Raw genomic sequence first — 11,658 nt, forward strand, 5'->3', positions numbered from 1 at the left:
TTACAAAAGGCTTTTTGGGCCTACCCAGTTAAGGGCTTCAGACTTGTCAAAGATGTGAGTAATCAACAAGTGAGTGATCTAGCAAATAGCACAGATTGCTTGGTTAGATCCTTGATAGCTTGTTCCTAATGCATTCTAGCATTACTTTAGTCTTCAACACATTCACACTCTACTTTTCTCACTGACATGAACTTCTCTTCTATATTCACACTTACAAAAACCCATCAACCATCTTAAACCCTAGCAACAACCTAAAACCCTAGACATGATGTCCTTATAAAGGAATCTGATTTCATGTCGGTCCAATAGGATTACAATACAATTTCCTAGGTTCAATGCATCTAGACATATTTGGTAAGACAACACAAAAAGCACCGCCAGAGTGTCGGCACCGCAAAACAATCAGTGGATGGTAACTCATCACAGAGTATTACTGGTTCATACAAAATATCGGTTTAAGAAAAATACCGATTGCCGGTTTGACAAAATGAAGACTGGGAAATATGAGTTGTGCCACTTTGTTCCTTCGTACCGCTTGAGATCAGTAAACACTTTCTGCAAAACACCGATAGTCTAAAGACTATAATACATCATACTAGTTGGAACAAATACCGGTTGAGCTTTAACTCATACATACAAAAAGTGATCTCTAATCAAGTGTGTGTCCATCAATGAAAATCATAGCATCAATCATAAAAAATGCCAACAATCTCCCCCTTTGGCATTGATGGTAACACTTAGGAAAAATTTGACATCTAAGTGTTTTACAACAAAAATATGCCATAATCAAAATTACTCCCCCTAAGCATATACACTATCCCTTTTGTAGAAAATACAATGTATACTACTCCTTAACAGAAATAACATGAAAGTATACATGAAAACATCAAAATTTATATACGTCTCCCCCTTTGCCAACAATGACAAAAATATTGCAGATTAACCCCTATTTCATTAGTCTTAAAATAATAAGTGTTTATGACAGTAAAGAGTAAAATTTGTCAAAAACTGATTTAAAGTCCTGCAAAAATTGCTTCATGGATAAGGACCACGAGTCAAGTAGAGAGGTAGCCACCTCTTTCTCTGTCTACATCTAGGAGACCTGTTCTTCCATGGCATCTATCATGCCCATCTCTTGAGTGACCGTTAGGGCATCAAGATTTAGATAGCATTTCTAGAGAATTTGCAGTCTTGGAAGAAGGACCAGTTGAAGTTCCTGCAAATTTCGTGTCCGGTTGCTTATCTCTACCTCTAATCTTGCAGACTGAAGTTGAAATCACTGAGCAATTTGGCCATATGTGGAGAAGGAGTCATATGGCATCTTGAAGGTGCTAATAAATGACTGCATATCAGTTTGCAGTTTGTCCTTCTGAGTGAGCACATCATCACAGAATAAATGAGGTTGACAAATCTTGCTGATTAGTAGATTTCCCTCATCCATTGCATCTCTAATGTCCTTCTGTGCCTTCTAAAGATCAGACTGGAGCTCTATTAACTTTCTCACCAAGGCAGTGTCCAGAGCCTTTTGATGCTCCTTCTTGGCATTTGCTTCTGCAACCTCTTCCAGGCTTTGCACTTGATCTTCTAAAACTGTGCATAGGAGCTTCAATTGTGCAAGTGAGGAATCGGTACTGGGAAGGTTCGTACAGGGTATCAAACCGGTAAGAGTGTCCACCACAACTTGGATCACATCTTGCTCCTTTTTCCTCCTTATCACTTCCAGGCGTTCTTGAGCAACCTTAATGCTCTGCAGCAACTCTGATTCATTTGCGGACTGGAGGTCAATGGGACTAGTAATGTCAGCTAGTTTAGCCTGACTCTCGGTTGCCATTGGGGTCTCCACCTATGTGCTCTTTACCGCTGCTTCCTTGTCCTTGGCTTTTTGCTTATGCTTCTCTTCTTCTTTCTTTCTTTTCTCTTCTTCTTGTCTCTTCTCTTCATCTTTTCACTTCGTCTCTTCTTCTTCCTTCTTCTTCTCCTCTTCCTTCTTCCTCTTCTCCTCTTCCTGTTTCTTCTCTTCCTCTTTCCGCTTCTCCTCTTCTTTCTTTTCCTCTTCCTTCTTCTTCTTCTATTCCTCTTGTTTCTTATTTTCCTCTTCTCTTCTCTTCTTCTCCTCTTCTTTTCTCTTATCCTCTTCCTTTTTCCTCTTTTCCTCCTCCTTTCTCTTATCCTCTTCCTCTTTCTTCTTTTTCTCCTCTATTCTCTTATCCTCTTCCTCTTTCCTCTTTTCCTCTTCTTTTCTCTTATCCTCTTCATCTGCCTGTTTCTTCTTTTCTACTTCCGGTTGCTTCTTTTCTTCTTCTACCTGCTTCTCTTGTCCCATTCCTTCTGATGGTGTACCCTGAGTAACATTTTCACCATCTAAGGCATCAACATCAATGGGGTCCATTTGTTCTGTGACCAGTTCTCCTTCACTGTTATACACCTCATCTGGTTTGTCAGTTTTTGGTTCTCGCTCAGCTTTCCTGTTGGCTTCAGCCACTTGATGCATCTTTAGAGCTTCTTGAGCATGAGTATGTGTATCTTTGATCACTTCATAAACCTTTCCTTCTAGTAATAGGAGTCTTCTTCTTCTCATGAAGAAGAGGCCTTTGTATTTATTCATAACTTCAAAAAGTTCTGAATTTGATACATCAGGAAAACATTGAGCAAATATTTCCTCCCTCATTTCTTGTTCCTTTTCTATGGCAATGTGCCATTTATTATCGAAAGAATTATACAAAGAATCTGGTGTCTCAGATCTAATTTCTGAAGGCAACCGGTCATTAACACACAATTACTTAATGATTTCCTATTCAACTTCTTCCTTTTCATCATCATTGAAGTCATCAAAACAATCAATTAAATCATTCTGCAATTTTCTCCTAATATTCTTTATAGTTCTTTGACAATGTGTTAAAGGTTTGTAAGAAGAAATATCAATATTTACCTGTGCAGATGTTGTTGGTTCATTCTTTGTCTTTTTCCTTGTTTGCCTGATCTTCTTAGGCAGTTCTTCTGACACAGTTTCTTCTGAGTCCGGTGTATTGCTTTTTGTCTTCCGCTTCCTCTCAAAGACTTTAGCAGGTGCCGCTTTCGGTTTCTTCTTAGCTAGTGACCGCTTGGTCACTTTGGGACTGGTTGCAATAACCGGTGCCGATGTTGAAGGCACTACCTTTCCTTTCTTTTATGAGGATTCTACAACTGGTGTAACCCTTTCCAAATAGGTGTCGGTTATCTTTGCCTTAGGATCAAGGGGTGAGGCGATTAGGGTAGAAGCATACCGGTCCAACATATCATTCATTACCTCATAGCCCATAGGCTCCACTTCTTCCTGTCTGGGCTCAACAGCCTCCATTATGCATTCATCCACTTTGATGGTGAAGCAGATGTCTTCCTCATACTTTTTGACTGTATCATCAGATAGTCTTATCCTTTGGCTCATCTTGCATCTGAACACATCAAAGTATTTGTTCAACACTTCTGGATAGTCGGTTCCAACCGCTTGTAGGCTTTCCTTGATTTGTTTTGTCACCAATTGGTCAACAGACCACTGAATATCACCTACTCCTAGAAAGTAGCCTTGAAATTAAAAGAACAACCCAACCAGTAGTTGTTCAAACTTAAATCTCAATGTATTGTCATGTTTGATCGAATTAAGATTCAACAAAAGTTGTCTTTGCATACAAGTGCACAGATCAAATGATGTATCTTCCTTGATCATCCTGTAAGCGACATTTACCGCTGTAGCAGAGACATAATTAATTCTACTAGCAGAGAACATTTGGTAACCTATCACCATGCAGGCATACTTGACCAGATCATCCTTGATTGAGTTGACGATCATTCCACATGAGTCGCTCACTGAACCGGTGAGCTTGGACATTACAATCTTGTTGACCTTCCTTAGGGCTGGCACTTCCCCTGTGTTACAAAAACTGGTGATGGCATGAATCACTTCCGGTGTGATATCATGTGTCCATTCCAAGTACATCTTATCACCGTGTACCCTGCTTAGAATAATGTGAATGTGATCATCCAAAAAAATTTCAAGAAAATAAACTGCATTGTGAAGTTTCTTCTTTTCCAGAATGTTGAATTCCAGTTTAATCTTCTTATATTTTCCATAGAACAAACTTAACTAGGAATGGATCACAAGAGACCCTAGGTCTTCGATTTTGTAGTCTATGTAATCAGAAATGCCTTCTTCTACTATAAAACCAACAGTTACTTGAGATAGGATTATATTTCGACTTTCGTTGAATGAAGTCCATAGAATCAATGGGTGCACTAGAGCTATCATGTGATGCAAAAGCCATGATAAATGGAGAATTATGAAAAATACCTCCGTAGATCAAATTTTAGGGCTTCATAGTTTGAACTTCGCCACACACTCCTTCGGTTGCAGAGATACCGCTTTGCGATCTACACTCCTCCAATAGATGTTTGCTTCAGATTCTTCTTCAGGAATTTGATAAATTCTTTGAGTCGCTGTGTAAATCACTTTTCTTCGCTTTGCACTTGAAAAACTTCTTCACTTGAAAAATGATAAGTGAGAAATGATTTGAAAATTCCTTTTAAACAGGTTCTCCACCTACCATAATAAATGTTCCACTATTAGGCGTAAACCCTAATTTGCCTTTTACCATTTCTGGTCTTTTGCCGATTGACAAGTATCTCATACCGGTTAAGGTCTTTTACCGGTGTCAATTGGGGGTTCGCGATATTTCACCGTTTGCTCCCCCTAAGCTTTTCTAATGCTTAGTTTGCCAATTTTGTGATTTCCGCACTAGGTGCAGAAACTGGTTCTTCATGCAACACTGTTGGTTTCTTTTTCCAGGTTTTATTCATATCTGCTTGAACAGTTTCAATATCAATCTCTCCTTCCGGAGTGACCAGTATGTCATCCGATATGTTCTTTCTTGTTCTGCAGAATCTTGATGTATGACCCGGTTTGTTGCAGTGATAGCAAACCATTCCAAGTGCTCTCCAATGTCCATTATTCAAGTTTCCATTCTTCCTTCTGCATGTTGCAGCAGTGTGACCATGACCATGACAAATCACACAGATTTCTCTCCATCCGGTTGCTGCTTAATAGCCATTGCTTCCTGACTGATGACTAAAGGTATTAAACCGGTTGGGATTCCAGTTCACAAAAGGTTCCGAACCAACTCTTTGAGTCCTCTGAGGATATCTTCCAGTGTTGTTCATAACAGACCTGCATTCATATGCTTTATGCCCAAACTTGTTGCATGCATAACAATTACCATTGAACTTATTGGATCTAGGTACATTGTTTATAAAGTAAGGAAAATTGTTGTAGGCTTTGCTCCTACACACATTAGCAGTATGTCCTTCTTTAAGACAATTAAAGCAAACAGGTTTGAAATTTTGCTTACCTTTACCTTTGAATGTCGGTTGCTTCTTCGATGCTTCAACATTTGCACCAGAGGTCTCACCTTCCTCATGACTGGAGTAACCAAGTCCATCAGTATTCTTGACAGCTTTGGCCAATTCAAACTTTTGCTCTAGCTTAACAGTACTCTTGTTGAACGTAGCAAGTATTTCCTTTGACTCAGAGAGTTCTTTGGAAATAGCAGCATTTGTTTCCATCAAGTTTGCATTCTTAGAGATGGCTATGTTCTATTCTCCTTGCATGTCTTCCTTTTCCATTTTGCTTTCATGGAGGTGAGTGGTAAGTGCACTGATCTCTTGCTTCAGTTTGGAGATTTCATGATCTTTGTCTTTTGCCAGATCTTCAGCTTTCCTCTTGTTCTCAAGCTCTTGGCACATTCGAATAGTCAGTCCTTCCAACTCTTTTCTCGGGTTGGAATTGGATTCATTCATCTTTTCTACTTCTTGAATTAGGGCTTCCATGTCTGCTTCATCAGAAAAACTATTTTCAGATAGCTCCATCAGTTTTTCAGCATGTTCTCTCCTTTTTGCCTGAGAGGCCTTATATTTGACCATAAGTTCATCATAGGCTTGCTCAGACTGAGTGAGACGATGAGTAAGTTCCCTCACAGTGTATTCCCCCATATCTCTTTCCAAGTGGTTAGACTTATAGAATGGTTGGCTTTGATACCAATTGATGAATACTAAGAGGGAGGGGTGAATTAGTATGCCAAAAATCACTGTACTTAAACACTTTACTAGTCTAGCAGTAAATTGGTAAAATAGTTTAGCAAACAATCCGGTTAGCACACATGCAAACCAAATAGCAAATAATGCATTCACCCATAGAAGCACAATCACCATAACACAAGAGATTTTGACGTGGAAACCCAACTGGGAAAAACCACGGTGAGATGAAACTCACAAGTAACTATCTACATGATAGGAACCAGACCAATTAAGGTTATACAATGTTCTTTACCAGAACATATCTTGTTAGGAATCTCAATCTCTATTAGGAGATAAGTCCAATTAAAGACTACCTTGCTAGAGGATTTTAGATCCACAGATGTGAACCACCTTGTTAGAGGATTTACAAAAGGCTTTTTGGGCCTACCCGGTTAAGGGCTTCAGACTTGTCGAAGATGTGAGCAATCAAAAAGTGAGTGATCTAGCAAATAGCACAGATTTCTTGGTTAGATCCTTGATAGCTCGTTCCTAATGCATTCCAGCATTACTTCAGTCTTCAACACATTCACACTCTACTTTTCTCACAGACCTGAACTTCTCTTCTATATTCACACTTACAAAAACTCATCAACCATCTTAAACCCTAGCAACAACCTAAGACCCTAGACATGATGTCCTTATAAAGGAATCTGATTTCATGTTGGTCCAATAGGATTACAATACAATTTCCTAGGTTCAATGCATCTGGACATATTTGGTAAGATGACACAAAAAGCACCGCCAGAGTGTCGGCACCGCAAAACAATCGGTGGATGGTAACTCATCACAAAATGTCGGTTGGTAACTCATCACAGAGTATTACCGGTTCATACAAAATACCGGTTTAAGTAAAATACCGGTTGCTGGTTTGACAAAATGAAGACTGGGAAATATGAGTTGTGCCACTTCGTTCCTTTGTACCGCTTGAGATCGGTAAACACTTTCTGCAAAACACCGATAGTCTAAAGACTATAATACATCATACCGGTTGGAACAAATACCGGTTGAGCTGTAACTCATACATACAAAAAGTGATCTCAAATCAAGTGTGTGTCCATCAATGACAATCACAACATCAATCATCAAAAATGCCAACATTCTCAACCCATTTCCTCCTCGAATACTCCAAATGTTGACACTATCCCAATTGTCTAGCCTTCGCCTAACTCTAGGGAGGAAGTTCAAACTAAATCTCCAAGATGTAAAACACTTAAGAAAAATGATGGTTCATGTTCTATTCCTATTAAAGATCCTATTTTTATTAATCCTGATGAACAAATGGATGAAAATAATGTTTATGTTAATAATGTTGATTCATGTGATGAATATAAATATGTTGATGTTGACAATGATTTATCTAAACAATTTTCACAAGCATTAATCTTAGCTCCTAGTAACAGAAAAAGTGATCCATCATTAGAGCATGGTCCTTGTTTGGAACTTGTGGTAGCTCCATCTACCATGCTTGAATTTTCTGCTCTTGCATATTGTCCAACTTCCTAAAACAATGTTGAGCAAGATTGGGAGGCGGACGACTTGCTTGATTAGCTTCATTTGTGCCATAGATTCTCTCTCTCTCTCTCTCTCTCTCTCTCTCTCTCTCTCTCTCTCTCTCATAACCTTCTTCTATTTGTTTCTCAATTCTTCTATTTGTTGTCCCTAGTGTTGTCTACTTGAGGATGATGCAAAGCGTTGAGATCTTTTTGGTCTCTCCTATGTTGACCCAAAAGACACATGTGCCCTTCTTCCATAGTGGTTCTACTTTCTTTGGGGGATGAGGACAATTCAATGCAAACATATACATGATATACAATATTTATTATAAGGAGCACATTGACCCCAAAGTTAAGTAGAACCCTTATGTGTTTTATGTTTTGTGATCATTATCCTTTAATGTATACTTCTTGGGGGCACATCATAGTGATAACATGCTTCTCTTTTGGATAAATGTATACTACCTTAAAGCAATTGCTCCCATGATGGCATGCGGAACCGCTTTAGCATGGGGGCATACACTCCGCTCAATGTTTCTCTCTTTGTGTATCTTGATACTCAAGTTACTTAAGGAACTTAGCCTTTTTCTCAGTAATTTTTGTATTTTTTCTTTTCATGACTCATAGTAAGTAAATCTTACTAGGCTAGTAGTCATGGTTCTCTTTATGATGTCCCTTTTATCTTGATTTTGGAAGTTGTAAGATACCTAAAGTCCATTGGGGGATTGGTATGTCTTTCCTCCTTTGCCTCTTGATGAAAGCCTCTCAATGTGAACCTTCGTACTTTACCGAGAGTATGCTTAGTATCATACTCCTTCTAAAGTGGGGACTAAATGTAGCGTCCTAAATTGTACTCCTTTACAATTTTGTTCACATTTGGGCCCTCACCTTGGCGTTCATTTTTTGAAGCTTGAATACGACCTGATTATGATCTTGTTTATCATCATTATCATATACGCATCATCCTACCTCCTAATTTTGGTGCTTGATTGGGCAGGAGGGAATGGCGCCCTAGTTCCCTTAGGACCTTAGGACCCAAATTTGGGCCCCTTAACGGTCATAAAGTTTGAGCGGGAATTCCAGCTTTGTGTTGGCTCATGTCAGAAAATGAAGTTGTTTTTCAAAGAGCAAGTATAAAAAGAGGTCTACCCCTCTCGTTTCGATATACAATTCGATCTAGCGGTCATATTGATCAATCAATTCAAGCAATCAAGCAAGCAAGCAATCAACCTTCTTTCAAGCATTAAAGTAGAGATAAAGTCAAGATTCAAGCATTGGAGTTGACATTCATGTTCTATGTTATTGAAGAATTCATGAAACCCTAATTCCATGTGGAGACAAACAAAACTTCACAAGGAGGTATAACATTTGTGTTTCAGTCATTATTCAACATCTCTCTCAAAAGGAGAATATTTCCATTACTACAATTCAATCAGATTTCATTTCTATTTCATGGTTAATTCCAAAATCGGGAGGCAAACCACTATTCCCAACCTATTTCCCTTCTCTAGTGTGCATAGGAATAGATACAAAGCTATGATCTTCGAGATAAGATTTATTTATAGAGACAAATCAATCCCCCATTACAGTGCGAAAAGTTGGGAGAACCAGAGTGACTGTCACACTAGTCTTGACAAATTAGGAGCTCCTTTGGGGAATAAATTTGAATCCACTTACAATCCTTAGATCCAGGTTTTGTGGCTCAATCCAACGATTGCAGCTTACTATTTATGCGTTTTTACCTTAATTTTAGTACATTTACCCTAATTTCAGCAAATTCAATAATTCAATTCAACTCAAGGGAAATAAGAGGCTCATCCAAGACCCCCTAGAATTAGATCAACATTCAAACCTCCTAGGTTTGGATCTATCTAATTCATATATTTCCCTAAATGTGATTGGACTTAAGAAAAAAATAGCAGTTTTCATACATCTATGGTGAAAACGCTAATTTTTCAACAACACAAGTAGTATAGGCCCCATAAAACAAGCACCTAAGACACCTGCAAAGTATGTAGAGAAGAATCATTCAAAAGCTCAAATCATTGGAGACAAAAATAAAGGAGTTCAGACTAGAAGAAGACTTTCTAAGGTCAATGAACAAGCAAATTTCTATTTCTTATCTAAGGTAGAGCCAATGAATTTTGCAGAGGCTAGCAAAGATGATTGATGGATGAAGGAAATGGAAGAAGAGTTGAATCAGATAGAAAATAATCAGACATGGGAATTTGTACCTAGACTGGTGGACAAGAATGTGATAATAACAAAGTGGGTGTTCTATAACAAGCTAAATAAAGATGGAGAAGTCAAGAAATAAGACAATACTAGTTTGCAAAGGCTATTCACAAGTTGAAGGTATAGACTTTGATGAGACTTTTGATCTAGTTGCTAGGATGGAAGCTATATGAAAATTTATTTCCTTTGTTGCTTACAAGAATTTTAACGTATATCAGATGGATGTCAATTCAACATTCTTGAATGGCGAACTTGAAGAAGAGGTGTATATTGAACAACCAGATGGGTTTCAAGTTGTCAAAAGATCTAGATATGGTCTGTAGAATCAAGAAGGCACTAGATGGACTCAAACAAGCTCCAAGAGCTTGGTATGTAAGGTTGGAAAAATACTAGTTGTAGTAGAACTTCAAGAAAGGTACATCAGATAGTAATCTCTATTTCAAAATTGAAAAGGGGAAACTATTGATAGTGGTTGTATATGTTGATGAAATCATTTATGGCAGAGATGAAGATGTTTGCAAGAAGTTTGTAGAAGAGATGCAGAAAGAATTTGAGATGTCAATAATTTGTGAGTTGTCATTTTTCCTTGGTCTTCAAGTAACAAGGTCAGAAGATGGTATTTTCATTTCTTAGGCCAAGTATACCAAGGAAATGCTAAATAAATTTGGTATGGAAAATTGTAAGGCAGTTGGAACTCCTAAGGTAATTGGTTGTCATTTAAGAAAGGATGATGAATCTTCAGAAGTGGATCAAAATCTTTCTATATAGATCTATGATTGGTGGACTATTTTATTTGATTACTTCAAGACCAAATATTATGCATGTTGTTTGTTTGGTTGCTAGATATCAAGCTAATCCAAAGCAATCTCATGATTCAATAGTGAAAAGGATATTGAAATATTAGAAAGGAACTTTGAATTTTAGTTTGTGGTATAAGAAGAATGATGATTTCTCTTTGATCTATCTTACACAGATGTTGATTGGGTTGGATGTGTTGATGACAGAAGAAATACAAGTGGTGGTGCATTTTTCTTAGCAGAAAGACTGGTCTCTTGACCAAGCAAGAAGTGAGATTTGATGTCATTATCTACTACAATTGAAGCAGAGTATATTGCAACAACATCTTGTTGCACTTAAGTTATATGGTTGAAGCAAACTCTTAAAGATATCAAAGTGGTGTATGATGAGGAAATTTTGATTATGTGTGATAATACAAGTGCAATTAACATTTCAAAAAATCTAGTGATGCATTTAAGGACTAAACACATTTCTATCTAGTATCATTTATTAAGAGAGAACATTGCAAAGAAGGAAATCAGATTAGAATATGTGCCTACAAATGATCAGATTGTAGATATTTTCACCAAGGCATTGTTAAAAGATACCTTTGAGTATCTGTGATATAAGTTAGGGGTTATTACCCCTCCCACTTCAAACTAGATGCATAGAAGTGGTGCATCTTTTTATCGAGAGATTGAGAATCTATCTTGTGTCTCCTAGATTGATGTGGTTGATGCTCTTATGGGGAGCAGTAAAGTTTGTGGTTTCTTGGTTGTAGGAAAATATGTGTAGAAGAGATATCTACTCGAAAGGGGGAGATCTAATTGAAGATTTGAAAAGGAGGAGAGAGAGTTAAATTATGGCTTAAAGTGTTGTATCATGTGTCCTTGATGTCAAAGGGGGAGAGATATATTGATGTTGGAATAGAGTTACAATTGAAGAGTCTATTGTTGATTGGCGACACAAGTGTTGCCATCAATGACAAAGTGGGAGAACGTTGGAAACATGAGTTTGTTTTTGTTGTCATTGATGTCAAACTTGTTGTAGA

Source organism: Cryptomeria japonica, chromosome 11, assembly GCF_030272615.1.
Source record: "Cryptomeria japonica chromosome 11, Sugi_1.0, whole genome shotgun sequence".
Taxonomy (NCBI): Eukaryota; Viridiplantae; Streptophyta; class Pinopsida; order Cupressales; family Cupressaceae; genus Cryptomeria; species Cryptomeria japonica.